General features: G+C 41.8%; 1 long non-coding RNA gene across 1 annotated transcript; it reads right to left on the bottom strand.

Annotated features, from left to right (window-relative positions):
* Window positions 1–1015: 1015 nt before the first annotated feature.
* LOC128702633 (uncharacterized) lies at window positions 1016–27998 on the bottom strand. The gene is made up of 3 exons (XR_011394205.1): window positions 27827–27998; window positions 13079–13244; window positions 1016–1505 (listed from the first exon to the last, which is right to left on the bottom strand). It is a non-coding gene; the product is annotated as an uncharacterized lncRNA (long non-coding RNA).

Here is a 27998-nt window from a genome sequence, read left to right as displayed (position 1 = left end):
GTCCCAAAGGTTGAGCGACGAATGTGAAATTATGGAATTGTCATTGAAAATGAAAGTGTTTATGAGCACGAAGAAATTTCGTTGTCCAAGGTTCTGTTAAATTTTTAAAATAATAATTGATGTTTCTAGTGCCTAGAGCACTAATCTGCTAATTTTATGACTGGCTTGTCATGAGTTCGAATCCTGTCCGTTTCGTGAATTGTTTATAATCGTGTTATCGCGATTTCACAAATCTTTGATAACACGAAATCGTAATAACACCATTCCAATCTTATTGTAGCCATCTGGCCGAGTGGCTTACGCACTGGCCTGGAGTTGTACATTTCACTTGCTATGGGTATCTTTGATAACAGCTTAGAAGGGCCTTGATTCAGATCTTACCACAGTCATTGTGTGAAAATCGTTCGTAAAAATGTGCATTTGTGGTTATAGTGGGGCCTGTGTTATCCTTCCTTATGTTTATAAATATACTTAGTTGGATGCTCCTTCATGTCGGTGAGAGGGTTCTTGCATCAGGGGCCCAAGAGTGTTCAACTGCCTCCCGGCATACATGAGAGGGGATTACCAATAGACCCCTGGCTGTCAAGAAGGCACTGGACAGGCATCTAAAATCAGTACCTGATCAGCCGGGCTGTGGTTCTTATGTCGGTTCACGTGCAGCCAGCAGTAACAGCCTGGTTGATCAGACCATGATCTACCACGAGGCCTGGTCTCAGACCGGGCCGCGGGGGCGTTGATCCCCGAAACCCTCTCCAGGTATGAAGGAACTGAACCTATCATTTCCTTGCATCGAACCAGATTGCCTTCCATTTGTCCCAGACGCTTTATAAACTCTGTGGGTTTAGCACCCCCATAAACAAAATAATAATGTGGTGAGGAAGTATGTAATAAGGCAGCACAAGCTGGAAAAGACAACGAAAATATTTGACAATATTTTAAGTTATAGAATTTTAGAGAATTCAGATTTACCCCAATTATGATGCACATTTTAAACAGGTAAAATAAAATAATCTGCCACATGTTCAGCTTTTTAATATCAGTGATTATGAGAGTACAATATTCATATCATTTGAAAATAATTCATAATATTAATAAAATTATTAGTAGCAGTATCGTAACAAAAATATAAATAATACAAATATTTTTTTTTACAGGAGGTATGTATCTCAGTGTATATACGTACAGTGAGTTAACTTTAATGACCCTCATACACTTGATAGGCTTTAAATATTTTTTTTACAAAAACAATGGCACTGTATAACCTCTAATGGTTTAGCACTTCCCCATGAATATAATAATTTACAAGAGATACACAGCAGTGTCCACTGGAGCTCAGCATTCGTCCTGGTCATCTTGTCGGGTGGAGGGACGTCTGCGTGTGAGGGCAAGAATGCCGCTGAAGTTGCTGATGGGTATGGGTCTGGGCACGAGGAATGGGCACCTGCAGCGATGCCCCTGATAGCGGCACCCTACGCTGCTCTCAGTATACCCACAGCAAGACGGAGCTGCAACCAAAAAAAACAAGTCGGCATTATTTGCGAATGTAAAATTGTAAAAACAGCCCACAAGTAGCGATAACAAGACTGAAGAACACAGGACATTTATTTACAGAGGTACATGATCACGTTCACATGTAAATTTTCTCAACTGATCTATGAAATTGTTTGATTAACTGTACCTAAAGCCTACGACTACTCAAACGATCATAAAGGTTCATGTCGCTTGCTCACCTATAGTCAAGAATATATTACTTCTTAAAATGGAGAATAAAGTAAACTAATACCGTATATACCTTGAGACATACATCTCAGTGTATGTCTTGGAAATCAGTATATATTATTTATTTGTGTATATATGTGTGTCTGATTTCCTTGGCTGGGACAGCGACCAGTTTATAGGCTAGATTGCATGAACTTTAAAAGTACATTTAACCACAACTAATGAAAAATAAGAAAAAAGTACCCCTAAAGGCTAGCAGTGCGGTTCAACAACTGTTTACGTTTGGCCACCCGGGCCAATAACCTCGGACAATTTTTCTGTGAACCCTTCAAGAGGCCCTTCATGCTGGTGAAGAGATCTCGATCCAGATTAAAGGTAACCCTCCCTTTCCTTGAATCAAGACTAATTACTTCCCATCACCCCAGGCTCTGCATAATTCCTGCGGGTTTAGCTCCATAGGAATATATATTTTTTTAGAGAAGCGCAAAACCCGTGTGGATCATTCAGCGCAAGGGGTCTTGTTGGCTTGAAGACGGGTTAACAGGTAACAAAAACTTCCTTGAAGCGACTAGCTGGACAGTGTGTTTGATTTAAAGCATATCACCTACACGAGGGCCATCAAGGCTATATGTCATCTGTACACCACCATTCAGGAACACTTCAATACACCTCTCGACGTATATATACTGTGATACGCATCTCACCATATATACTGAGATGCATACCTCTCGGTATATATATATATATATATACTGAGAGATAAGCACCTCTGTATATACTAAGATACACTCCTTGATATATACAATCCTACCCTCGGTGTTTATAGAGGTACACACCTCCCGGTGTATATACAGTCACACCTCTCGTTGTATATAATATTTACAGTGAGAGGTGTACAGGTGTCTATATTTATCTGTATGTCGTTGCAGGGGTCGAATCTCAGTTCCTTGCCCAGTCTTCTAAATTGCCACTTGCCAGCTTGCCTCCAATAATTTCATCAAGGTCATTCCATTTCCTAAGCGCCATAAGGCCAAATTAAATAAATAATGCCTGACACTAGAATCCTTTTAACTTCCAGCTGTGCCTTCCTGTACCTGTTTCTCCCGTCTGTCTACTCCTATAATTTTTTCTGAGTATTTTGCATGTTATCATATCTTTTCTAGTTCTTGTCCTATATAATTCCATTAGACACTCTTCATAGTTCATATCCCGTAGCTATGGAACTAGCCTCGTTTGATACCGCATCACTTTCTCCAGTTTCTTGATTGGATGATGCTGCATACTCCAAGATGGGCTTGACCTAGGTTGTTTTATGGGCCATAATTCTTTGTTGAAATTCCTAATGGTTACTCTTTGGTTTACCAAATAAACATTTATTGCAGAGGTTATTCGGTTGATGTGAACCACCGGCGATATGCTAGGCACTATGTTCACTTCTATGTCTTATATTTTTGAGTGAGATTTTCATTCTCTGTCACCCGGGTCTATACTGTTTCAATTACGGGATATATTGTCAAATGACTGACACAGACATATAGACACACTGACACACACACACGCATACACACACACACACACACACACACACACACACACACACACACATACACACATACACATATACATACATACATACATACATACATACATACATACATACATACATACACACACACACACAGGAAAAGCAATCAACCGCAGTCAAGGTGTGCACCCCAATGACGTCACCAACTGGCTCCCCCCCCCCTCCTCACACCTCCAGCGGACATTCTACCACTCCCTCAGTAATTATGTTTTTGTCCAGGTATTTTATTCTGTTTTCAGGCGGTTAATGGTTCCTGTACCTCCTCAGGAAATCGGATTATTTTTTCTAAAACATTTATTAAATAGTTTTGTTTATTATCGTTTGACCTGAGTGGAAAATTATAGTGTCAGACCCCCCCCCCCCTCCAAAAGCACTTACAAAAGCACTTACAAAAATACACTTACATAGTTGTTCAAATTTGGGAGCTGTTCGAAACTCGAGGTACCACATACGTAAAACTTGCTATTTTGGTTTAAATAGCAACGCACTTTTTGCCGAATAAGGCAAGCAAAAATTTGTGTATGCAATAATTTCGAAAAAAAAAAACCACCCTGAACCTAATGAAAAAAATATATTTCATTGTGTTTGTGTATTAAATTATTGTAAGCTTATATAAAATATATTTAGTTGGTTTAGGCTAAATTAAATTCCGCTTGTTATAATAAGGTTAGGTAAGTTTCCTAAGGTTCTTTTGGTACAAAATCATTATTTTTTATTACATAAATGAGAAATATATATTAAATGTATGAGAGAAAATTTTGGACTTAATTTTAAATGAGCTCTTGCTAACTGACCAGTTTTACCTATTCGGCACATTATATACATATATATATATATGTCGTGCCGAATAGGCAGAACTTGCGATCTTGGCTTAAATAGCAACGTTCATCTTGCCATATAGGACAAGTGAAAATTTGTGTATGCAATAATTTCGCAAAAATCATTCTGAACCTAACGAAAAAAATATATTTCGCTGTGTTTTTTTAGTATTAAATTATTGTAAACAAATCTAAAATATATTTAGTTGGGTTAGGCTAATATAAATTGTTCTTGTTATAATAAGGTTAGGTAAGTTTTCTAAGATTCTTTTGAAGCAAAATTAAAATTTTTTACATTAACATTAATTTTAAATGAGTTCTTGCTAACTGACCAGTTTTACATATTCGGCACGACATATATATATATATATATATATATATATATATATATATATATATATATATATATATATATATATATATATATATATATACAAGAAATTCGCGAGAGCAGGCGAAATATACACAAACACTGATCTATGGCTGAAGGAGACTCGAACCTACGAACCTTAAGACAAGGTACGCAGTGCTTTACCAATCTACCCACACTGGACAATACCTTGGCGTGTAGCATGCGCTACACGTTTGATCCAAGGCAGCCAGCTTTCAGGGAGAAGGCTTACAGCTTTTCATCTCATCCCCTGCATGCATCAGCCTTATTAGAGATTTGAACAATGCAGACACTGTCATTGTTCAAATCTCTAGTAAGGCTGATGCATGCAGGGGATGAGACGAAAAGCTGTAAGCCTTCTCCCTGAAAGCTGGCTGCCTTGGATCAAACGTGTAGCGCATGCTACACGCCAAGGTATTGTCCAGTGTGGGTAGATTGGTAAAGCACTGCGTACGTTGTCCTAAGGTTCGTAGGTTCGAGTCTCCTTCAGCCAGAGATCAGTGTTTATATATATATATATATATATAAAATATAGGGAGGTACCACCTATAGAACTGTCCTGGGGACCCTCATCCTCAGAGAAAAGAATAAATTTGCTTCAGGGAAAACTCAAGGTTCTCCCTGAAGCTGTTTAAGAATTTTCTCCTACCACCCCCCTATATTTAATGTATATTTTATTTAAAGACAAGATACATTGACAAAACATTCACAAAAATACAAATACAATATATATATATATATATATATATATATATATATATATATATATATATATATATATATATATATATATATATATATATATATATATATATATATATATATGAAATTCAGAGACGCCCAATTAGTGATAAAAGAAACTAATTTCCGCACACGCAAATGCCTTGAATCAGCACTGATCGCTGTTTCGAATACAATTAAACAAAACAACGGCAGCTTCACCATCTCCGAAGTCTTAGCAAGAATCCTCCTGAAAACAGTAAACCCTGCCATCACATAGTCTCTCCTGTTATACTACACAAAGCACAGAGAGTGAACACTGAAACAACCTGCCTCATTCCAGTTTATATTTGTCCAACCTATTTTTATGTTACCCAAGTAATAGCTTTTATATCCTTTTACTCATGTACGAATTAATTGCTTTTGTCACTACCACTACTACTACTACTACTACCACTAGTGAACATCGGAATGGTACCTCACTAGTATTCACCTCACTCTGAGCCTTTATATACCCTCTGTGTCCATGTATTGTTTGTAATGGCTTGATAAAGCTCCTGGAGAGCGAAACGTTGCCACAATAAATGTCACATTAGTTGCACTTGTGTCCTTTTACTTTACATATATATATATATTATTTTTATTAACACTGGCCGATTCCCACCAAGGCAGGGTGGCCCGAAAAAGAAAACTTTCACCATTATTCACTCCATCACTGTCTTGCCAGAAGGGTGCTTTACACTACAGTTTTTAAACTGCAACATTAACACCCCTCCTTCAGAGTGCAGGCACTGTACTTCCCATCTCCAGGACTCAAGTCCGGCCTGCCGGTTTCCCTGAATCCCTTCATAAATGTTACTTTGCTCACACTCCAACAGTACGTCAAGTATTAAAAACCATTTGTCTCCATTCACTCCTATCAAACACGCTCACGCATGCCCGCTGGAAGTCTAAGCCCCTCGCACACAAAACCTCCTTTACCCCCTCCCTCCAACCTTTCCTAGGCCTTCCTTCCACTACAGACTGATACACTCTTGAAGTCATTCTGTTTCGCTCCATTCTCTCTACATGTCCGAACCACCTCAACAACCCTTCCTCAGCCCTCTGGACAACAGTTTTGGCAATCCCGCACCTCCTCCTAACTTCCAAACTACGAATTCTCTGCATTATATTCACACCACACATTGCCCTCAGACATGACATCTCCACTGCCTCCAGCCTTCTCCTCGCTGCAACATTCATCACCCGTGCTTCACACCCATATAAGAGCGTTGGTAAAACTATACTCTCATACATTCCCCTCTTTGCCTCCAAGGACAAAGTTCTTTGTCTCCACAGACTCCTAAGTACACCGCTCACCCTTTTTCCCTCATCAATTCTATGATTCACCTCATCTTTCATAGACCCATCCGCTGACACGTCCACTCCCAAATATCTGAATACATTCACCTCCTCCATACTGTCACTTCATCTCCATATTGTTTCATACTATGAAACAATGCTCTTCTCCAGACTGAGGGACTGACCACATCAAAACTTTAAGGGTGATGGACTGATTACATCGTCTTCAAGTATCTTCTGCTTCTATCAACTTTTCTGTACTTGACTGAAGAAGCCTACTGTGTAGGCGAAACGTTTCATAATAAAGATACCTAACTGTTGCATATGTGTCTTACCTAACAACCTGTCGGTATTTTATACCATTTTAATGTTCAATCTGTCAGACACTGCAACACAAGGGTATCTTGGTACAGACCTGCAATCAACTTCGACAACTTCCACTAGTGAGAGCGGCTGGATTTGAGAGGGACCTGACCTTTCAACATCTGAGTTCTTACCTCTCCTAGTGGCCTACGTCTCACCTCTTGGCGCTATAAAAAGCTCCATTCTGTCACTTCATCTCCATATTGTTTCATACTATGGAACAATGCTCTTCTCCAGACTGAGGGACTGACCACCTCAAAACTTTAAGGGTGATGGACTGATTACATCGTCTTCAAGTATCTTCTGCTTCTATCAACTTTTCTGTACTTGACTGAAGAAGCCTACTGTGTAGGCGAAACGTTTCATAATAAAGATACCTAACTGTTGCATATGTGTCTTACCTAACAACCTGTCGGTATTTTATACCATTTTAATGTTCAGTCTCTTTCTTCTTCATCGTTTCTGGCTTTCCATTCGTCTTCTTGATCGTCAACTTCGTCCCCTGCTGTCCAGCCACTGACCACGATCCCTTCTTGACCTGAGGACTCGAAACAGGAGGACTACTACGAATCCTCTTGTTCTCCTCGGTCAATCGCCGTATCTCCATCTTCGCTACCATCAGAGCTTATTTCTTGGGTAGCATTGGAAGTTGGGTTGGGCAATTGTTTTGCTAGTGGGATGAATTGTAAAGGACCTGCCTAGTATGGGCCAACAGGCCTGCTGCAGTGTTCCTCCTTTCTTATGTTTTTATGTTCTTATTTAAGAACCACGATGCTCGAGGCAGTGCTACTGACGTCACTAGAGGGCATCAACCACTAATTTTTAGAGGAGGAAGGTGGGGGTTAGGCGCTGGTTGGTGAGGGGGGGGGGGTCTGTGGTGAATAATCAGGTATCTGGGGATAAGGAAGTATGATAGTAGTTGTTGGTGATGGTGGATTAGGGGGGTAGGAAAAGGTGGTCGTTGTAGTTGCTGGCTTAGGGGGGTGAGGACAGCTGGGGCTCCAGTCACCGACAACTACTAGGTCAATATTTTACGCTTTTCAATACATACAAGCTTACATACATACATTATGAAATAAGCGTTCCTTGTGCAATTTTTTTTATATAGGGAGATAACGAAAGTCAGTTGGGTTAGATTAGGTTCATTTAGATAACTAACTTTGCTTTAACCTTCCTCAATTTCATTTTTCTCCCACTTCTCGAAACCCCTTTCCATTTCTTATATGCAACGTGTTTCCCATCGTTACTGCCAACCATCTCACATTTATCCAAATGAGATTTTAAATTTTCATTCTCCCTTAAAATTAGAACCTCATCCTTGAGAACTTTGCTTCTAGAATTCTACTGATCAGTGTGGTTTATAACCCAAATGAATGTGTTCATTTGTCTTACATCAAAAAAACTGATTGTTGATAAATTAGACACATGTGCAACTCTTGGGTATCTTTATTGAGGAAACGTTTCGCCACACAGTGGCTTCATCAGTCCATACAAAGGAGAAACTTGAAGAACAGGAGGAGAATGAGGTAATCAGTCCCTCAGCCTTGAGTCGATGTGATCAGTCCATCAATCTTGAATAGAATACGGCATACGTGCAAAGCAAAAAAGCAAGGTAAACAAGTTCAGGTAAGATCCCAATGGGATGAGCGGGGAAGACGGGACAGATGAAGAATAGCTCTGGAGAGGAGTGTTCTTAGTCAGAGAAATAGAGCCAGGGCTTAACCCAGCAGCTAAGGCGATCGTGGGGCAGACTTGAGAACAGGAATAGCAGGGACTGTTGCATCGAACTTGTGGTAGTTGAAGTCTTGAATCTTGAGTAGCTGGCAGCAGGCTAGGTCACATCAGAGGGTATCTGGAGAGTTATCTGGAGAGAGTTCCGGGGGTCAACGCCCCCGCGGCCCGGTCTGTGACCAGGCCTCCTTAGGTCAGTGTCCCAGGATGCGACCATAACCAGTCGACTAACACCCAGGTACCCATTTTACTGATGGGGAACATAGACAACAGGTGGAAAGAAACACGTCCAATGTTTCTACTCTGGCTGGGAATCGAACCCAGGCCCTCGCCGTGTGAAGCGAGAGCGTTAACCACCAGGCCACATGTAGAAGTTATAGTAGTAACTGAGGAGGCAAGTTAGCAATGGAGCCATTTTCGAACTTTTTGAAGCTGCTCCTAGATAAAATTAAGACACAGGTGCAACATCTGGGTATCTTTATTGTAGACGTTTCGCCATCCAGTGGCTTTATCAATACAAATTCTAGGACATAACTTGAAGAAAGTAGAACTATGTACAGAAGATGAGGTAATCAGTCCCTCAACCTTGGAGTAGGTGCGAAGAGCACCATAGTCTTGGAGATATTGAAGCAGAAGCAAGGAGCCTGGCGCTTATACAGTAACGTCAGGTGTAGCAGACGAGGGCATAGTCACTGGTAGGCAGGATTCCCTAGTGGAAGTAGGTCCTTCCCAAAGAGATGGGTTAGTTGCAGCAGCCGTGAAGAAGGTCTTGTAGATGTCCTCTGAACCAAGATTCCATGATGTTGCAGTGTCTGACAAGTTGTGCAAGAAAGGTATTCTATTCAAGATTGATGGACTGAACACATCGACTCAAGGTTGAGGGACTGATTACCTCATTCTCCTCCTGTTCTTCAAGTTTCTCCTACGTATGGACTGATGAAGCCACTGTGTGGCGAAACGTTTCCTCAATAAAGATACCCAAGAGTTGCACATGTGTCTAATTTATCAACATGTCGGTTCTCTGAACCATTCATCTACAAACATCTGGGTATCTTTATTGTAGACGTTTCGCCATCCAGTGGCTTTATCAATACAAATTCTAGGACATAGCTTGAAGACAGTAGGACTATATACAGAAGATGTTGCACATGTGTCTTAATTTCATCTTGTCGGTATTAAATACCATTCTTGCACAACTTGTCGGACACTGCAACATCATGGAATCTTGATTCTGAGGACATGTACATAACCTTCACGACTACGACAACTACTACTACAACTAACCCATCTCTTTGGGAAGGACCTACTTCCACTGAGGAATCCCGCCTACCAGTGACTATGCCCTCGTCTGCTACACCTGACGTTACTATATAAGCGCCAGGTTCCTTGCTTCTGTTTCAATATCTCCAAGACGATGGTGCTCTTCGCACCTACTCCAAGGTTGAGGGACTGATTACCTCATCTTCTGTACATAGTTCTACTTTCTTCAAGTTATGTCCTAGAATTTGTATTGATAAAGCCACTGGATGGCGAAACGTCTACAATAAAGATGCTCCTAGATAGGTAGTATAATTTGGCCTTGTTACTGAAGGTGAAACGTAGAGGCTTGATGAACTCAAGAACTTGGGTGAGTGTGAAGTGAAGCGGTGATTCACAGGCATACTTGACTGTTCCAGCACCGAGGCTTTTGTAGAGTTCAATACAGGTCGTGGTGTCAGTATTTGAAGAAGTGTAGAAGGTAAGGTTTTCCCATGAGGGTTTACTGGAGTCGTCGCTATCTTCCTCTTCTGGAGTGGACTCATTGGGCGAATCCACAATTGTGGCAACAGGTGACTGAGGGTCGACAGAAGCAATGGAGAGGTGGAACGGTTGTGTAACAGCAGGTTGGGAGAGGTGCGAGACGGTGGTTGAGGCAGCATTATCAACGTTGTCAGCGGTGGAAGTGGTTATAGAAGTTACAGGAGCAGTTGCTTGGGCAGGAGACAGGTCTGCAGGTGCAGTAAAGTTCAGGGCGTTGGGAAGGATCTTGAGGATGTCTGCTGAAGGTGTGGAGTCCGGAAAATTGAAGGCAGGCATGTTGTTCAGACGGAATAGCTCGTTAATAGTGGTGTTGAAAGTGCCGGGGTTTGCTGCGTTTGCAAGGTGTGCATACACCATGCAGTACAGCACCTTGGAGGAATCTCCGTCGGGGAGTGGAGAGAGGGAGTTGTTGGGCGATGGTGCCTGTAGATTAGCGTGTAGAGTCTTGGTGGTGTCGGTTTGTGGTTTGGTTACTGCAGCGTATGTCGGTGAATTGAAGGTGTTCTTCAGAACTTTAGTTTTCTTTAATATGATTTCTTTCCTGAGTGGGCACTTGGCTGCAAGGGTATGATGATTACCCTTTCAGTTAAGACATGTTGGTGCTGTAGTAATGGTGCAGGATCTGAAATCGTGTACATCATTCCCACATTTTGAACAAAACTTCTTATCCTTGATGGGGCAGTCCTTGGTGGTGTGATTATAGGAGTAGCAGGTCCAGCAGTAGGAGATGTATGTGAAACGTTCTTGTTCTATATGACTAGGGTGAATGTGGTAATATGAGATGGCCACACCGTCAGAGAGAGCTTGGGCAGCCATGGAGACGTCTGAGAATGTAATCTTCAGCATAGATGAGGCGTTAGGGATCTTGTAGATGCTGTCTACCGAGGCCCAGGTGTTTTGTTCCTCAATAGATGTCTTCAGTGCTTCAGTAGAGAGAGAGGTGACCATATTGTCCAGTCTTTTCACAAAGACCGAACGTTTCGACTTCACGAATGGAGACGGGGATAGAGTGAATTGTTATGTTTGTAGGGTCCTGACTGAAGAGTCGTCCATTAGGTTTGATGCTTCCGTGTCGTCTGTGCAGACAACAATGAAGGAGTCTTTCAGAGAGTGGATTGCCGTAAATTTGACCTGCAGGCGGGTCTTAACGACGGTAGCTAAAGCTAACTTCGAGGAGTCATTTATTGCACCATTCACAGGCTTGATTTTCACACGATTCGACAGCATTGTGAAAAGGATGTGACGTTTGTAGAATATAAATTCTAAACCCGGCGGGGTCGAAGAGAGGCTTCTTGAGTGTAGAGCAACTGTGTGATCGGACTGTGTGATCACGTATGCCGTATTCTATTCAAGATTGATGGACTGATCACATCGACTCAAGGCTGAGGGACTGATTACCTCATTCTCCTCCTGTTCTTCAAGTTTCTCCTTTGTATGGACTGATGAAGCCACTGTGTGGCGAAACGTTTCCTCAATAAAGATACCCAAGAGTTGCACATGTGTCTAATTTATCAACATGTCGGTTCTCTGAACCATTCATCTACCACAACTGATTGTACCCCCAAAAACATAATTACTTATTCCCTGCTGTATATAGGTTGTATATTTGGAAAAGTGAAAAATAATGGTCGGTTTCCATTGAGTAGTTGTCGCTAAATATTACCAAACGCGGTGATAGTTATGCTAGTTATAGTAATAGTTGGTGGTAAGAGTGTTGTGGTGGTGGTAATTGTGGATTGAATAATAGTAAAGTTCGTGGAGTTCAGCTTCAGAAATCAATATTTTGTAAATAACTTTATGATAACCGGTCTATCTACAGTATATTGTATTTTATGTACTTAATAATAATAGTGGTGCCAGCATTCGTGTATGGGTATGAAGCATGGGTTTTGAATGTTGCAGCGAGGAGGCTGTAGACAGTATTTAAGAGCAATGCATGGAGAGAATTCGGAGTTTGGAGAGAAGAGTAGGTGTGGAGTTACAAAATTATTATTCAGAGGACTGAAGAGGGGTTGTTGCGGTAGTTTTAACATTTAGAGAAAATGGAGAACATTAGGATGACTAGGAGGGTATAAATTTTGAGTGAAGGGAAGGAGTAAGGATGCTCCTAGAAAAGAGTGGAGGGAGAGAGTAAAGGAAGTTTTCAGTGCTAGAGGCTTGGACATCCAACAGGTTGTGTGAGCGTGTTAGTGAGTGGAGGCTAGAGATTTTTATGATTTGACGTGCTGTTGGAATGTGAGCAAGGTAATATATATGAAGGGATTCAGGGAGACCGGTTAGCCGGACTTGAGTCTTTGAGATGGAAAGTACAGTGCCTGCACTCTGAAGGAGGGGTGGGGATGTTGCAGTTTGGAGGATCATCTGAACTGTGATGTCTCCCGTCTGGCAAGACAGTGATTGAGTGACAGTGTCTTCTTTTTCGGATCACCCTGTCTCGATGGAAGACGGCCGGAATGTTAAAAAAAAAATTCTTCGAGTAACCATATTACCACAGAGCCCCGTATCAAGAGAACTTCAAATACCTCTGAGCACATTCTCTGAAGAGGCAAAATTTGGTCAGACTACAAAAAAAAAAAAAATGAAACAAAATATGCAGTACTCTATACGTACAGTTACAATCTGCTGCTACCTGACGGAGGCTCCTATGTGCCCAGGCTTTCTTTGGCACCACCACCCTGGTAGAGGCATAGCTCCTGGTGCCCGCCTCCACCATCATCATCACCACCACCATCACCAACACCGTTGTAGCCACTCTCCGCTGTCCCCACCAACGCATCTGCAAGGAGCCTTATATAAGACAGCGTTACTGAAGCCTTATTACTTTCCATCCCTCACGTGTTTTATGACGCTTTCGGTTTTAGTGCTTCCTAATAATAATAATGCCTCTGATCTTTTATTTTTTATTTTATTTTCTACTATCTCAAAGAGGTCATGTAAAAGATTATCCCTTTCCCCCTTCTCTCCCTATTTTAGGTACAGTATTATCGTATCATTGACAGGGGGCATGCAACTTTGGCACACATTACCTGATGCAAGAAACCCATTCCGCATGATGGAATATTACAGGGAAACAGCTTTTGTTCCCATATGTAACTTTAATATAGGAATAGCAACACTGATATGACAGGAAAGTATAGCCAGGTTTTGCTCAAAATATGCAACTATTATACTGAATAGGGTAGCAGCACGCTGATACAACAGAAACTGATATGACAGGCAAACAGAGCTAGGTTTTGCTCCCAATATATAACTGTCATGTCGAGGAGGGTAGCAACACTGATTTGACAAAAAACTAAAATGACAGACAAAAATAATTACATGCATTATTTAGCAGTAAGTATAATTGAAGAAGAAGAGCACTTTATTATGATTAATAACTAGAGGATTAATAACTCAGGATAACACCACAAGAACATTGAGCAGTGTGGCTTATTTTGATTGGGGTAAATTTTTAGGTTTCCATTCCCCAGACGCTGATGCGACCTACAACAACCCATTAATACCCTTAGGTATGTACGGCTACGTCAGTGATTCAGGACGAACTAAAGCATAGTCTTAGGTTTCCTGTACCAACGGAGAGTTAGCTGTTAAAACTTAATCAACCATAAATCCGTTCGATTGTATATTATGTTGTGCGCATATAATACCTCTATTTTCCACGTCAGGTGGGTAAGGGGAAAGGGGCAGTTGTTCTTAGTATTTCAGAGTGGTTAGACACGACGAGCCACGGTCAAATGTAACGAGAAAACGAGTTTTTTTTAAACGTAAATTGACGTTTTAATCCATTATAGAGATGCTTAGAGAGATGTTAGAGTGGCAAAACAATATATCCATCGAGCAGCGTTACGATGTAGTGTTGATAGAGCGAAAGGCAAATTGCTATAACGAGCCGAGAAATATTATTGCGCCCATCTTTCTGTTAAAGAATCTTTTTGCGTTAAACAATGACAGGAATCAGTTAAGTGAGTGACAGTAACCATCATCACAAGACGATGATTGCAAGACCACGGCCGAGAAAAACGTACTACATAAAAGTTAACCTGATATCCGCCTTGCGAGAACGACCAATTAAGGTTGAAACATACCAACTAAGCCTGCAACCAAGGCGTAACCAACCATACCTCTCCATCAGAAGTAATAGTGCACTGGTAAGTACACAACGTATTGATTACACAATATACTAAGTTGCTGTGGTAACTGCACATGTTTTATGAAATGGACCTTAAGTATGACGGCTATCTTTAATGTTTTTTTTTTTTTTAGTTTATAAAAAGTCCCATAAAATTCTCGTATCTTCTTATATATGTAGTTTACATTAATGGCTATTTAGCTCCTAGACTGAATCTAGAGTAAGCGTTAGGGATGGGGGGGGGGGGGAATACCCACCTTATTCAAATTTCCTCAAGAGTTCCTATCGAGAGTGAGTCACTATGGATGCGTCATGATGCTTTGTAAGTTCTTTTTAAACAGGTAAAAATTTGCAGTTTAAGAGCTGTTATCAGCCCATTTTAAAGCCCAACTCAAGACACAATACCGCACCCACAATATGTTGTGGTGGTGGGGGGGGGAAGTTTCATTATATCTTTGGCAAGGAAGTCAGGCTCAGGAGAGCATCTTTCCGGACAGTTTAAGAGTTAACTTGCAGATGAGTTTTATATAATTGATGGTATTCAATACTGATATGTAGAGTTACAATTACGTCCTCCTAGTGTACTGTTGTTTCAAAGCTGTCCGCTGTCTTTCCCTTTCTTAAATCAAACCTGATTTAGCCCTAATCACGAATGAAAAAATAATCAGATGGTTTGGGCCATAAACAAGCAAACGCTTCCTCTCATTCTGCAGCTAAAAACCACTGATTCTGGGACAGAGGTAAAACCGACTTACTGATAAACTGCCTGACTGGAAGCTTTATTTACAGCGTTTCACTTGGAGACTAAGCTTTTCAGGTATATGGAAAGTACATGGTAAGTTGGGTATACACAGTCGAGAGAGCAGGGGAAGAGGCGTGAGGTGCAAACCTGCAGATCAGGATCCCGACAAACGCAACTTCCATTACCTAGAATCAGGGAAGATTCCAGCTGGCTGGACCCTGGCTCGCATGCTCCTCAGCACACACTACCCTCCTGACTAGCAAGTCAGGTTCGCTCCTCACGATTCCTCATCTGTTCTCCCAACTGTGTGTATATATCTATGGCCACCTTGCATTCTATAGACTTCAAAAAAAAAAAAAGCTGTATAGCCCTTGTGGCTTAGCGCTTCTTTTTGATTATAGTAATAATTTAAAAAAAACAATCTTCAATTGAAGTGTCTCAATAAAAGTTCCATTCTGCCATAGGGTCTTGATCAGCATGGTCCTATTTTGCTACTTTTTTCTTCTCGGTACCGCCCCTCAAGGGAGGTTCCTTGACTTTGGTGAGGGGCTCTTGATCTAGGGAATTGGATCTGTGCTCCGGTTCCCTGAATTGAGCCTGAATACCTTCCATCCCCCCCCACATGCGCTCTATAATCCTACGGGTTTAGCGTTCCCCATGATTATAATAATAATAATCTCAGTACCGTCTTGACGCCTCCAAGACTTTGGCCTTAATTGCCATCTTACTTTCATCGTACACGCGTCCAAATTATGGAGAATTCCCTCGCAGCGCCTCTGAGGACTGTCAGGTAGTTTATGCCAGTACGTCATCTTTTAATCGACTGTGCTATCAGAGTAAACAGCTTAATTTTCAACATATCTTTCATTGCACTTACGCTCACTAGCTTCCATCTCCGAGAGTACCATTTTCGGTGCGCTTTCTGATTTACCGCGCTGTATAGTCCTTGTGGCTTAGCGCTTCTTTTTTGATTATAATAATAATAATCTCTGATTTACACTAACCTCTCGCACAAATGTTTAACCCCTCCCTCCTTTCCCTTCTCTCCCAACACAAGACCCCTCAAGGAAGGTTCCTTGATGTTGGTGAGGGGCTCTTGATTTAGGGAATTGGATCTGTGCTCCAGTTCCCCGAATTAAGCCTGAATGCCTTCCACATCCCCCCCCCAGGTGCTGTATAATCCTCCGGGTTTAGCGCTTCCCCCTTGATTATAATAATAATAATAATCCCAACACAAGAGCCGAATGACCTACACAGATTTATTTCTTCTTTTGATCATATTATTATTGTGGGCCTAACTTTATTATATTATTATTATGATTTGTTTTGACGATAGCATTGTGATTTCTTTCGTTATTAGAGCAATGAGACATCAGTTACATATTTCTGACCTGCACCAATAAATTGGATAATCATATTAGCTATTGAGAGTATAACAAACTTATCTGCCTTAAGCACTTTTGCGAGTGATTATCGTTTTATATGTACTGGAGCAAAACTAGGTTCCTAGTGACCTGGCGTCAGCAGTTGTTTTTTGTAGTTTACATGACTCACGAAATCGTAATGACACGATTGCAAACAATCCATACCACGGGCGGGGGTAGAACCCGCGATCAGAGTCCCAAAACTCCAGACCGTCGCGTTAGGTGTAGTACTTACTACCTCATTCTTGTACTGTACATTATTTTTCTAACACTTGGTCTTCGTTAACCATTAATATTTCCTGTCTTGCCTACTCATGTCCCTTAGCTTCCATTCTCTCAGTATAGTGGCGCACGCATGAATAACAATAATAAGTGAATAATATTTAATAGCAGTGATTGGTGAACTCTACGCTGGTGCTATGAACTCGAGGATTGTACTAACGCTTTTTCCCTCACGGAAAGTTTATTTTTTTATTTTTCCCTTTAATCGAACCTGATTGCCTACCATGAGCGTAATAATACTGACGCTTATGGTGAAGAGATTCTTGAATGATTTAAGTTATGAACAGTATGTCTTTCATTTGTTAGCCATGCATCCCCCGCTGCCCGCGTATCCCCCTGTTACTCGTGTATCCCCCTGTTACTCGTGTATCCCCCTGTTACTCGTGTATCCCCCTGTTACTCGTGTATCCCCCTGTTACCCGCGTATCCCCCCCTGTTACCCGCGTGCCGTCTGCTAGTCGTGTACCCCCTGCTACCCGTGTCTGCTACCTGTGTGTCGTATAATTGCCATATATCCCCTGCTACCCGCTTGTCATCTGATAGCCCTTAGACAGTTCTCATCATCGTTGCTTGCAATAGAAACAGTTGATGTTTACCTGTAACAGTCTTCTTCTTGGTCTGCAACTTTTTCTCGACATTATTTAATATTGTTCTTGTTTTTGTTGTTGATTTACGAGGCCGCCACCGGCTTATAGCCTCCTGATCATGGGTCCTCAAGGACGAATATTCATTCAGCATTCAACCAATCCTTATCCTATATCGTTAGATTTTTATATAATTGTCAGCGTCTATTAAAGTTCAATGCAAGTAAAATGTTACTTTGCTCTTTATAATAGGTGATGTTAGGGTAGGTAACAAAAATCAATAAAAATGTACATGTAGCCACAAGTAAGCAAAATGTAACGACTGCGATACCTCTCTTTTGTCTGGGCAAGCACAGGCAATGACTAGAGAGGCATTGTGATACCGACAGTATGTAGATAAAAACACGTATGCACAGTTCAAGACGGTTCATGGTCTTGAACTGTGCACGTATCTTTATCTACAAGCACAGTGTTCAACTCTCCACGCTTGTTATGAGGCTACGTTAAGGCATCTGCACTATTAGCTCTTTTTTTTTTTTGTTCCTATATTTAGTCTGGGGATGCAAATTCTAACACAAAACCTGAGAGGTTCGACCACTTCCATGGAGCAGAATAATGATATGCTGTCCATTAATAGAAATCTAAGAGTACTAAGGTTCTTTGTTGTACAACACGTGTGTGCCCACACCGACCATATGTACAGACTAAATTGGAGGTGACAACGGGTATTTTTGCCGTGTTATTTTAAGGCAGAAAGCATATACGTTGAGAGGTGTATATCTCTCGATACACACACACACACACACACACACACACACACACACACACACACACACACACACACACACACGCGCGCATATTTCGGAGTTTAATTCTGCCGCCTAAGCGGTTAGTTTATTGTGCACGCCATGTAGCGGACGCCTGTACCACAAAAAAAGAAAGAGGAATGCAGAGGTTACGTTGGGTCTTTCTTTTTGCAGAGGTTAAGTGGGCCTCTTTTTGTGATGTAACAATGCCCTAGTGGCCATTGTTACATCACAAAAATTATATTATTACTCATTTCATGTTACAACTTCATGTAATTAATTTACACAAAATATGGAGATATCCCTTTTAAGGGATTCAAGTATTCTTATCCGATAGTAAACAAGTTATATGCAGCCTAAAAGTAGTTGATAGGCTTTAAATCTCAAATTTGTCGACCTGGCTTATGGGCAGTGATCAATTCGTAAAAAAAATAGTGCTGATGGTAAACATTTTTTTTATAACTAACGAAACATCGGCTGGGACATTTCGAAATTAATATAATTATTTGATGGAAAAAATGTTAACCAAATTTAAGCAAATTTCTGCTCAAATTAGATAGGATTAACATATATTTTATTACATAAATTTAGCAAGGTTAGGGCAAGTTGTTGTTCTTAATCAAAAATTAACTAATGACATGTGTTAATTCAAGTGAATATATCTATCGATCACATGTAGCGACCGGTGAAGAGGTGGGGCCAGGAGCTGTGGCTCTACCCCTGCAACTATAACTAGGTGAGTATACACACACACACACACACACACACACACACACACACACACAGGTGGAGCACCTGGAAAGAAACAAGTGTATAATTGACAACCAGCATGGTTTCAGGAAAGGAAAATCCTGTGTCACAAACCTACTCGAGTTTTATGATAAGGTGACAGAAGTAAGACAAGAGAGAGAGGGGTGGATCGACTGCATTTTTTTGGACTGCAAGAAGGCCTTCGACACAGTTCCTCACAAGAGGTTACTGCAAAAGCTAGAGGATCAGGCACACATAACAGGAAAGGCACTGCAATGGATCAGAGAATACCTGACAGGGAGGCAACAACGAGTCATGGTACGTGACGAGGTGTCAGAGTGGGCGCCTGTGACAAGCGGGGTTCCACAGGGGTCAGTCCTAGGACCTGTGCTGTTCTTGGTATATGTGAACGACATAACGGAAGGGATAGACTCAGAAGTGTCCTTGTTTGCAGATGATGTGAAGTTAATGAGAAGAATCAAATCGGATGAGGATCAGGCAGGACTACAAAGAGACCTGGACAGGCTACAAGCCTGGTCCAGTAACTGGCTCCTTGAGTTTAACCCTGCCAAATGCAAAGTCATGAAGATTGGGGAAGGGCAAAGAAGACCGCAGACACAATATAATTTAGATGGCCAAAGACTGCAAACTTTACTCAAGGAAAAAGATCTGGGGGTGAGTATAACACCGAGCATATCTCCTGAGGCGCACATCAATCAGATAACTGCTGCAGCATATGGGCGCCTGGCAAACCTACGGATAGCGTTCCGATACCTCAGCAAGGATTCGTTCAAGACTCTGTATACCATTTACGTCAGGCCCATACTGGAGTATGCAGCACCAGTTTGGAATCCACACCTAGTCAAGCACGTCAAGAAATTAGAGAAGGTGCAAAGGTTTGCAACAAGACTAGTCCCAGAGCTACGGGGATTGTCCTACGAAGAAAGGTTGAGGGAAATCGGCCTGACGACACTGGAGGACAGGAGAGTCAGGGGAGACATGATAACGGCATATAAAATACTGCGCAGAATAGACAAGGTGGACAAAGACGGGATGTTCCAGAGATGGGACACAGACACAAGAGGTCACAATTGGAAGTTGAAGACTCAGATGAATCAAAGGGATGTTAGAAAGTATTTCTTCAGTCATAGAGTGGGCAGGCCGTGGAATGGCCTAGAAAGTGAAGTAGTGGAGGCGGGAACCATACATAGTTTTAAGGCGAGGTATGATAAAGCTCATGGGGCAGGAAGAGAGAGGACCTAGTAGCAATCAGTGAAGAGGCGGGGCCAGGAGCTGTGACTCGACCCCTGCAACCACAAATAGGTGAGTACAAATAGGTGAGTACACACACATACACACACACACACGCGCACACACACACACACACACACAGGCCGTATTTGTCGTCACCTGAGGGTGTGATCATGCTTGGCAGGGTCAGTGAACCTACACCATGTGTGCTTGTGTTGCATTATTCACTTTGTTCAGAACTGTATCGCTCGTATAGTAACTTATTTAAATGCTGGATTCTTGTGTAGGCTCTGTTTTCACTTTTATAATTTTGCTTGTGATAATTATAGTGTAAATGGTATCGTCCCTAACGATAAAACTAGGTAGTGGGTTGGTAGACAACAATCCAGGAAGGTGATTATCAAGTGGTATACAATACCGACAGGTTGGTAGATAAGACACATAGGCAACTTTATTCCGAAACGTTTCGCCTACACAGTAAGCTTCTTCAGTCGAGTACAGAAAGTAGGCAGGAGCAGTAGAGATGTGAAGACGTAGATTTGAGGTTGTCAGTCCCTCAGCCTGGAGAAGTTCTGTTCCAAAGTCTGGAACTAACTGAAGATCAAGCGACAGTATTGAGACTTAAATACTGTCGGAAGGAGAGGTGCAGAGTAGTAGTGAGGGACTGACAACCTCAAATCTACGACTTCAAGGGTGATGGACTGATTCTCATAGTCTTCACATCTCTACTGCTCCTACCTACTTTCTGTACTCGACTGAAGAAGCCTACTGTGTAGGCGAAACGTTTCGGAATAAAGTTGCCTAAATGTTGCCTATGTGTCTTATCTACCAACCCAGGAAGGTATTACCCTCCTGTCACATGAAACTGAAGCCTTTTTAAAGTTTTCCAGTTTGAGGAAGGTCAAAGAGAGGACCTCGGAGACGATGAGCCACGGAACTATTAACGGTTATATATAATACAATGAAAACTTGAATATATTATACAGTTGCATTAATAAGTTTAATAAATCAAACAGTATTTTGTCATTTTTAGGTTCGGTTGCTAGGTTAGTTTTGGTGCAAAAGAAGTAATTGGCATAAAAATTTGCATAATTGCAGCATTTGTAACCTTTACTAGAACAGCTGATGACCTCTTCCCCTTGATTGCGTGTGCGTACTCACCCCCTCTTCGCTGATCGCCACTAGGTTCACTCTCTCCCTGTTCCAAGAGCCTTGTCGTATCTCTTCTTAAATCTATGTATGGATCCCTCCTCCACTACTGCACTCTCCAGATTGTTCCACTTCCTAACAACTCTAAGGCTGAAGAAGTACTTCCTAACATCCCTATCACTCATTTGAGTTTTAGCTTCCAGTTGTCCCCATGTTCCTGTGTCTCATGCCTGAAACATTCTGGTCCCGACCACTTTGTCAATTCCTCTCATTATTTTTATATGTCGTTATCTAGTCGTGTGTGTGTGTGTGTGTGTGTACTCACCTAGTTGTACTCACCTAGTTGAGGTTGCAGGGGTCGAGTCCAAGCTCCTGGCCCCGCCTCTTCACTGGTCACTACTAGGTCACTCTCCCTGAACCATGAGCTTTATCGTACCTCTGCTTAAAGCTATGTATGGATCCTGCCTCCACTACATCGCTTCCCAAACTATTCCACTTCCTGACTACTCTGTGGCTGAAGAAATACTTCCTAACATCCCTTTGATTCATCTGTGTCTTCAGCTTCCAACTGTGTCCCCGTGTTGCTGTGTCCAGTCTCTGGAACATCCTGTCTTTGTCCACCTTGTCAATTCCTCTCAGTATTTTGTAAGTCGTTATCATGTCCCCCCTATCTCTCCTGTCCTCCAGTGTCGTCAGGTTGATTTCCCTTAACCTCTCCTCATAGGACATACCTCTTAACCCTGGGTCTAGTCTTGTGTGTGTGTGTGTGTGTGTGTGTGTGTGTGTGTGTGTGTGTGTGTGCGTGTGTGTGTGCGCGCGCGTGTGCGCGCGCACGCACGCCAGTGTGTTTTCAGAGGTCGAGATTTCGCTCCTACCTCCTTTTAGAATACTTTTATTGGCATCACTAATTTTTGGTCTCTTGACCCTTATCATATCTGTTCTTGAATCTGTTTATATAGTTTGCTCCATCACTACGTTATCCAGGTTATTCCCATTCTAAACAACCCTGAAACTAAAGAAATCCTTCCCTTCATCTCTGTGGCTCATCTGTGTCTTCATCTTCACCTGTGCCTCATTGTTCGCGGTCTTAATTTAATCAGTCTCTGTCTGCTATATCTACATTTAGTGTATTTACTACATTGAAAAATATACACCACATTGTATACATCGTGTTGGCTCAGTTTAAAACTAAAAAAAAAAAATACGTTTATCGTAGATTGAAGAACATGTTTAACACGCTCGCTTCAGTTCATTATTTTCTTAACTTTTATTATTATTAGCATTTTTATAATATTTAGAGTTGGCAATAATTACAAACAATGGCATCAGTACGACAAAGGCCAAAGATCATTGTATTATAAAGGGAAGAATCTGGAACTGACTCCTGTCTCCTAAGAACAGGTTTACGTATTTTTGGTAATGTTTACATCAGAGGTTCATGCAGAGCCGTCTAATATAACCAAGCCTCAACTAAACTTAAATTTCAGCGTGAGACGTAAAAATGTTTTCCATTGCTTTTAACGTGATGTAGAGACAAACATCACGTCTTAGTTTTTTCCTTTTTGTGTGGACCGATAAGCCAGGGAAAGACCTTGGTCACATAACGAAAGCTGTATTGATTTAGTCATCATATATATAAATGACTTAAGATCTGAGTCAGGAAACTTTTTTACCGTTTCTCCTGATTCAAAATACCATCAGCTAAACTAGAATAACCGAACCCAGGCTAGAAGGATAGTTTGGGCAAGCGTAGCATTAAGAAAGTGCTATCGGGTACTATGTTGTATGTCTCAGAATTGTTTTTGTGAATTCTTTATCGAATACCATCTCGCTAAACCAGGCGCGTTTGCCTCGTATATTAGGATTAAACCTTTTACAGCGCTGTTTGACTTCTGAAGATGGCTAGTGTTTGACCTCTGAAGATGGCTAGTGTTTGACCTCTGAAGATGGCTAGTGTTTGACGTCTGAAGATGGCTAGTGTTTGACCTCTGAAGATGGCTAGTGTTTGACCTCTGAAGATGGCTAGTGTTTGACCTCTGAAGATGGCTAGTGTTTGACCTCTGAAGATGGCTAGTGTTTGACCTCTGAAGATGGCTAGTGTTTGACCTCTGAAGATGGCTAGAGTGTGACGTCTGAAGATGGCTCTACACAAATAACCCGTACATACCTGGAGGTTACCTGGAGGTTATTCCGGGGATCAACGCCCCCGCGGCCCGGTCCATGACCAGGCCTCCCGATGGATCAGGGCCTGATCAACTAGGCTGTTACTGCTGGCCGCACGCAGTCCAACGTACGAGCCACAGCCCGGCTGATCCGGCACTGACTTTAGGTATCTGTCCAGATCTCTCTTGAAGGCAGCCAGGGGTTTATTGGCAATTCCCCTAATGCTTGATGGGAGGCTGTTGAACAGTTTTGGGCCCCGGACACTTATGGTGTTTTCCCTTAGTGTACCAATGGCGCCCCTACTTTTTATTGGGGGCATTTTGCATCGCCTGCCCAGTCTTTTACTTTCGTAGGGAGTGATTTCTGTGTGCAGATTTGGGACCATTCCTTCCAAGATTTTCCAAGTGTAGATTATGATATATATCTCCCTCCTGCGTTCCAACGAGTACAAGTCAAGTGCTTCCAAGCGTTCCCAGTAGTTAAGGTGCTTGACAGAACTTATACGTGCAGTAAAGGATCTCTGTACACTCTCTAGATCTGCGATTTCACCTGCTTTGAATGGAGATGTTAATGTACAGCAGTATTCCAGCCTAGAGAGAACAAGTGATTTGAAAAGGATCATCATGGGCTTGGCATCTCTCGTTTTGAAAGTTCTCATTATCCATCCTATCATTTTCTTTGCACGTGCAATCGTGGCACTGTTGTGATCCTTGAAACTGAGATCCTCAGACATTACTACTCCCAGGTCCCTTACATTATTTTTCCGTTCTATTGTATGGCCGGAGTCAGTAGTATACTCTGTTCTAGTTATTATCTCCTCCAGTTTTCCATAACGGAGTAGTTGGAATTTGTCCTCATTGAACATCATATTGTTTACCGTTGCCCACTGGAAAACTTTGTTTATATCTTCTTGGAGGTTAACCGCGTCCTCAGCAGATGACAGCCTCATGCAGATCCTAGTATCATCCGCAAAGGATGATACGGTGCTGTGGTGTACATCTCTGTTTATGTCTGATATGAGGATAAGGAATAAGATGGGGGCGAGTACTGTGCCTTGTGGAACAGAGCTCTTCACTATGGCAGCCTCCGATTTAACTCTGTTGACCACTACTCTTTGTGTTCGATTTGTTAGGAAGTTGAAGATCCATCTCCCCACTTTCCCAGTTATTCCTTTAGAACGTATTTTATGGGCTATTACGCCATGATCGCATTTGTCAAATGCTTTTGCAAAGTCTGTGTATATTACATCTGCATTCTGATTTTCTTCCAGTGCATCCAAGGCCATGTCATAGTGATCCAGTAGTTGTGAGAGGCAGGAGCGACCTGCCCTGAACCCATGTTGCCCTGGATTGTGCAGATTTTGGGAATCCAGGTGATTTGCAATCCTGCTTCTTAGCACTCTTTCAAAGATTTTTATGATGTGGGACGTCAGAGCTATTGGTCTATAGTTCTTAGCTAATGCTTTGCTGTCACCTTTATGGAGTGGGGCTATATCCGTTGTTTTAAGTGACTGTGGAATTTCACCCATGTCCAAGCTCCTCCTCCATAGTGTACTTATGGCACGCGAGAGGGGTTTCTTGCAGTTCTTAATGAAAACAGAGTTCCACGAGTCTGGGCCCGGGGCTGAGTGCATAGGCATGTTGTCAATGGCTTTTTCGAAATCTATCGGAGTTAGGGTAATGTCGGAAATCTGGCATACATTTATGGAGTTTTGAGGCTCATTCATGAAGAAATCATTTGGGTCGTCGATCCTCAGACCGATTAGTGGTTCACTAAACACAGAGTCGTACTGGGATTTCAATATTTCACTCATTTCCTTGTTGTCATCTGTGTAAGTCCCATCCTGTCTCAGTAAGGGCCCGATACTAGATGTGGTATTTGCCTTGTTTTGGCATATGAAAAGAAATATTTTGAATTTCTTTCAATTTCACTAATAGCTTTAAGCTCCTCCTGCCTCTCCTGGTTCCTGTAAGTCATTTAGCTTAAGTTCGATAGTTTCCACTTCCCTGGTCAGCGCCTCCTTTCGTGTATCAGATATTCTAGCACTCCTGAGGAGCTCAGTGACTCTTCGTCGTCTACTGTAGAGGGAAGACGACGACATTTCGGTTCGACTTGGATCATTTACGAAGTCACGCTGATGGCTAGCAAGTTACTTCTGAAGATGGCAAGAAAGATGGAGAGAGAGAGAGAGTGAGTGAGTGAGTGCGTGTGATGTGTGAAGATGGGTAGAGAGACATTCCTGATACAATAACTGGCAAAAGGCCATAATATCCATCGGTGTTCGTGTCATTCATATCTTCAACACAGTTACTTTAAGCTGCTTAGTAGCAGTCTCACCATTGCGTACATTCACTTCTTTTTGTGGAGTGTGGGACCAGTTTTATTACCGTCAAAACTTCCCAACACTCGCATTCTAGTAGCGGCTAGCGAAGAGGCGGGACCAGGAGCTGAGAATCAAACCTTGGAACCACAAATAGGTGAGTAAAACTTGGCCTACTTTACTTCCTTATTGTTTCTTATCATTTACTTGGTTTCCATCCTTTTCCATTTTCTATTTAGTGTTGGCGAGAGCCTTCAACCTAAGGGAGCTATCATCCCATTCCTCGGATTAAACTCGATTGCATCCCGTTCCTCAGGCGCAGGTGTAAAGCGACTTGTTCGTTTTATCGCACCTGAGAGTCGAACTGGGAACCTAACGGTTGCGAACTGAACGCTCACAGTCTGTGGTATCCTGAGTTCAATATCAGTTCTCCTTGGTGTAATGTTAGGTCAGGTTACTTCATATTCCCTCACTTTGTTTAAAAAAAATTATTACAATTCTTACAACCTAACACTTTTTTTGTTTACACCGTTGAATTTAGTCTCGGATATTACCCTATATCTGCTCAATTTAAAGCCAAGCCCACTAGGATGTTACCCAGAAAGGTCAACACCCAGGTATGTTTACTGTTAGGTGAACAGGGGCAACAGGTGTAAGGAAACATGCTCACGGTTTCCACCTGCTCAAATATCGAACCCGGGACCCTAGGCTTTGAACTGAAGAGCCGCGAAGTCGCCTCTACCATTTATACATGACCTTGTTTATGATCAGTCTTTTTATCAGCTCATTATTTATTGACACTATTATAGGCTATAATCAGGGCTCTATTAACGCGGAGACTAGGGGAGCTGAAGCTAGAGGCTTATCGTCAAATTAGGCCCGTAAAAATTCCCGACATAAATTTTACACATTTTGAGGCGTTTCTCAATGTAAGTATGAATGCCTTATATTAACACAAGAAATGTTAATGCTCTTTCTTTTACTTAGAATTCTAGTGTGCACTATCAGCTCATAAAAAATTCTGCTCCAGGCCCAGTATCTTTATCCGGCCCTGGTTACAATTAATTCGGTTAATCATCTATAATTTATCCTAACCTAAATAACCTATGTAAGGAAATTTGCTTCAGCCAGTACTTACTAAAATAAAATATTTTATTAAGAAGACACTCCATTTAGCAAAACCACTTTATTTTTTATTTACTGTCTCGAGCTATTATTCTACCTCAGCTCATTTTATAGCTCAGCCCTATCCTAGGCAAACTACCACCGTCCACAACAGTCGACTAATTCAGATTATTTACTGCTAGATGACATGTGGATCAGGTTGTAGCGCCTTCGTCTTAATCTGAAGAACCTGGATTCGATCCCAGCACGAGTACTAAGATTGGGTGTCCTAGCAAGTAGGTACTTATGTGTTAGCTGACTGTTGTGGATCACATCCTGGGGAAGAGGATCAAAAGGCCTCAGCTGAAATACGCTTCCTTGTATTAAGCCTTCGGCTTAATCTGAATAAAAATCATATAAAGAGCCGTGTCCATAAACTTGTCCAGCCAGGAAATCCAACTTGGGTCCCTTCAGTTGTGAATAGAACGTTCTGCCATAAGTTGGGATATAGGCCATCTTCAACCTAACCTTGATATATTAAAGACCCGCTTAATCCACCGGCCATACAGTCACCTGGATGTCTCTGACCTCTGCAGAATTTCCGTTTATGAACATCCTCATAATTCATACTTAATAAAAAAATAAAATACTAACCTAGCAAAGAAAGAAAAGAGTAAAAATAGCGTTGAATGCGACGAAATTTTTCACAACGTTCACGAAATTTCAGTAGCACTACCACTCTGAATTTCCACCATTACAAAAGGGTGAATCCTCGCTAAGTTCACAAGAGGATTGATCCCAGGCGCCCTGTGGCTAACACACTGAC

Source organism: Cherax quadricarinatus, chromosome 79 (genome assembly GCF_038502225.1).
Source record: "Cherax quadricarinatus isolate ZL_2023a chromosome 79, ASM3850222v1, whole genome shotgun sequence".
NCBI classification, from domain to species: Eukaryota; Metazoa; Arthropoda; class Malacostraca; order Decapoda; family Parastacidae; genus Cherax; species Cherax quadricarinatus.
Note: the sequence above shows the minus strand (reverse complement) of the source record. Positions and strands in the feature narration are given on the sequence as shown.